Genomic DNA, 4028 nt, shown 5'->3' on the forward strand with positions numbered 1-4028 from the left:
ACGCGCCGCCGGCGAAGCGGCGGAAGGCGACGCGCCTGCTCGCGGCGGCGGCGGCGGCGGCGAAGCCCCGGGGCTCGGGCCCTCCGACGGCGCCCGCGCCGCGCGCCGTCGAGCCGCTCCGCGACGACGGGCCGGCGCCCGCGCGCCTCGCTTACGAGACGCCCGACGGCGCGACGCGCGGCGAGGGCGCCGAGGCGACCGCGCTGGGCGCCGAGGCGCGCCGCGCCGCGCGGAGCCAGCTCGACGCGCAGCCCTTCGACGCCGTGGCCGCCGTGCAGCGCGCCGTCGACGCCGCGCGCCTCGTGAGCCGCCGCCTCGCGAGCGACTAAGGGGCGAATTCTGTGTAAACATGAACATGTAAACTCTCAGCAAACGCGCATTATCGAGGGGCGCGGCGCCCCGAGGCTCAGTCGTCGTCCTGGCGCGACGCGAGGTGGTACGTGCTCGCCTTGAGCTCGCGGGCCTCGCGCTCGCGCGCGGCCGCGTTCTTGAGCACCTGGCTCGCGAAGTTCGTCTCCGTGGGCACGAGGAGGTCGCGGGCCTCGAGCTTGCCGCGCGCGCCGCGCTTGAGCATCTTGAACGCGACGGGCCCCGGACCGCCGCCGCCGCCGCGCGAGAGCATCTTCGGCGGCGACTCGAAGCGGCGGAGCATGGACGGCGTGGCCATGTTGTCCGCGGCGGCGGCCGACGCCGCGGGCTGGCGGCGCCCCGCGGCCATGGCGTCGGCCATCGTCGCCGACAGCGCGCGCTCGAAGTCGAGGTCCTCCGGCGACTTCTCGTCGCGGCGCTCGAAGTCCGGGTCGTCCGCCGCGTCGTCGTCCTCCTCCTCCTCCTCGTCGTCGTCGTCCTCCTCCTCCTCCTCATCATCATCATCGTCGTCGGCCTCGTCGTCGTCGTCGCCGCTGTCGTCCGCGGCCGCGGCCTCGGCCTCGCCGCCGTCGCCGCCGCGGTCGCCGTCGTCCGCGGCCTCGGCGCGGCGCTCGCCCTCCGTCGCGTCCTCCTCCTCGGCGGCCGCGGCCTCGGCGGCCTCGCTCGGCGCCGCCCGGAGGCCGTCGCGCCGCTTCTTGTTGGCCACGTGGGCGGCGAAGGCCGTCTCGCGCGCGACGACCGCGTCGTCGGCCGCGGCCCAGTCCGCCCGCAGCTTGAACGCGCGCCGCGCGACGCGCGGCGGCGGCGGCTTGTTCTCGCGCTTCGCCTTGCGGCACGCCGCCGCGTGGGCCGTCGCGAGGGCCTTGGCGTGCGCGTCGACGGCGTCGAAGGCGTCGAGGAGCGCGTAGCGCGCGCCCAAGGGCGCCGCGGGCTTGGCGTAAAAGTAGCGCTGGAGGTCGTCCAAGAACGCCTCGAGCTGCGCGTGGCCCGACGCCACGGCGACGAGGCAGGGCGCGACCGCATCCAAGATCGCGCAGGCCAGGTGCACGCGCAGAAAGTCCCCGGGGCCGTCGCCGTCGCAGGGCACGCGCGGGTCGTGCTTCGCGTGCTCGTGCACGGCCCACTTCCGCGCGGCGTCGCGGCCCGCCCGCTCCGGGTCCGCGTCCGCCGCGTCGTCGTCGTCGTCGTCGTCGTCTTCGTCGCCCTCGGCCATGGCGGCCTCGGCCGCGGCGTCCTCCGCGCGCGCGCGGGCAGCGTAAAACGCCATGGCCGCCCGCGCGGCCATGGCCGCGCGGAAGGGGTCCTCGACGTCGTGGCCGCGCCGGAGGAGCCTGTGCCGAAACCAACCACTGGTTTGGGGGGTCCCCACCAAACTTGAGAATTCTCTAGCTCGGTCAAATCAAAGTCGATTCGGCTGATTTTTGGACGGATCGATCGCTCTCGTCGAGTTCTCGAAGCACAGTGAAAGAGTCTGGTCCAAATCGTTCGAATACGCTCACATTGAAGTCGGGTTGAAGATTTGGTTTCGGCACAGGGAGGAGCCGGTGGAGCGCCGCGAAGACGGCGGAGCCGGACACGAGGGCGAAGTTGTAGCACTCGCCGAAGAACCGCGCGTAGGCCACGAGTCTTTGCGCCGTCCGCCGCGGCCGCGACCGCGGCGGCGCGTCGACGCCCGCGTCGAAGGCCGCGCAGACCGCGTCGAGGACCAGCGTCGTCGCGTGGGGCCGGTGCTGGTGGAGGCCCGCGAGGCAGTCCGCCGCCAGGGGCACCGCGTCGGCCTTGGACCGGACCATCTTCAGCGCGTGCTTCGCGACGAGCGGGCCCGTCTCCTTCTCGCCCCAGGGCAGCCGCCGCAGCTCGCGGATGACGACGTCGACGCGCGCCTGGCGGCTCTCGCCGCGCTTCCCCGCGGTGCCCGCGAGGCGGTCGAAGAAGAGCCAGCGCACGTAGCCGTAGAGCTCGGACCGCGGCTTGGGGGCTTTCGCCGCGCGCTCCGGCGGGCAGCAGGCGTAGTACGCGTTGTCGACGAGGGCCGCGTCGCGCGCGTTGAGCGGCTTCGCGCGCTTCAGCTTCATGACGGCGTCGAGGCACTGCGCGGCTCTTTGCGACGTCGGCGGCGACCGCAGCAGGAAGCCGCCCGCGACCTCGAGGAGGCAGCACGCGACGTCGACGGCGTGGTGCGAGAAGTCCTCGAGGCAGGCCCGGAGGCACGCAAAGGCCGCGTGGGGCGGCGCGACGCGGAACTTGACCAGTTCGCCGACGAGGCGCGCGTTCCGGATTTTCGTCTCCAAATTGTGCTGCGACTTCTTGCGCTGCAGCCAGCGGAACTCGCGGAGGAGCTCGGACACGAGGAGCGTCCCGACGTCCTTGTAGGCGCCGCAGACCACGGCGGCGACGCGCGCGTACTGGGGCACGAGCTCCGACGCCGTCCGCGGCACCGCGAAGAGCGCGCGCGCCAGGCGCCGCCGCGCGTTCTTCGTGCCGTGGCCCTCGCAGAACGCGCGCGCGAGCGCGTCCGCGCGCTCGCGGTTGTAGCACGCCGGCAGATCCTCGGACAATAAGCGGCCGACGACGTCGCCCGCGTGCTTCTCCTCGGGCTCGTCCGCCAGGGGCGCGTCGCCGTCGGCCGGCTCGTCCCCCGGCTCGTCGTCCGGTTTCTCCTCCTCCGCCGCGGGCGCCGCCGCGCCGTCCTCGATGGCCGCCAGCGACGCGCCCTTCCAGAGCGCGCGCGCGTCGAGCCGCTCCTGCTGGAGCCGCGCGACGTCCGCCTCCGAATAGCCCAACAGCGGCGCCGGGAGGATGTCCAGGACGTTGGGGTAGTCCTCGTAGAAGCTCCGCTGCGTCTCGTCGTCGAAGGGCCCCGCGGACAGGTTCAGCTTCTCGCCGCCCCACAGGCTCAGCGACGCGAGCGCCTCCTCGTCGTCCGACTCCTCGAAGTCCGGCAGCGCCGGCGCGTCGAGATCCAGGCAGTCGCCGAGCGCGACGACGTGGGCCAATAACTTCTCCCGGGCCTTGCGCGCGTCGTCGAGCGCCTTTTCTTTTTCCTCCGTTAAAGCGCCGTGCGTCAAAGCGTCCTTCGTGCTTTTGGCCTCGAGCTTCGCGAGCGCGGCGTGGTCCGTCGACAGCTGCGCGGCGAGGAGCGCGTGCGCGGCGTTGGCGAGGTCGCGGAGCGTCTTCGTCGTCTCCGCGCCGACGACGGCGTCGCCGCGCGCGGGGCCCGCGGCGAGGCCCGCGCGGCCGTAGAGCTCTCTGGCGCGCCGCGGCACGATGCCGAGCAGATCCTCGCCGCCGGCCTTGAGGAAGACGCCGAGCAGCGCGGCGTCGACGGGGCAGCGCCGCTTGCCCCGCGGGCCGACGCCGCAGCAGGACCGCGCGAGCTTCAACAGCAGGGCCTCGTCGTCGTAGAACCCCGCGAGGAAGAGCTCGACGAGGAGCTTCAGCGCGCCCTTGCGGTGCTTCGCGAGCTCCTTGGCCTCGGCGTCGTCGCCGCCGGCCGGCGCCGCGAGCGCGCCGCCGAAGCCGTCGTCGCCGACGGCGACCTTCTCCAGCGCGGCGACGACGGCGGGGCCGAAGGTCGCGTGGCGCGCGTGGAGGCCGCAGCAGACGGCGACGGCGCAGGCCGCGTCCTTGTCCTTCGTCTTCTTCGTCTCGGCGACGGC

This window comes from Aureococcus anophagefferens (genome assembly GCF_000186865.1).
Source record: "Aureococcus anophagefferens unplaced genomic scaffold AURANscaffold_4, whole genome shotgun sequence".
Taxonomy (NCBI): Eukaryota; class Pelagophyceae; order Pelagomonadales; family Pelagomonadaceae; genus Aureococcus; species Aureococcus anophagefferens.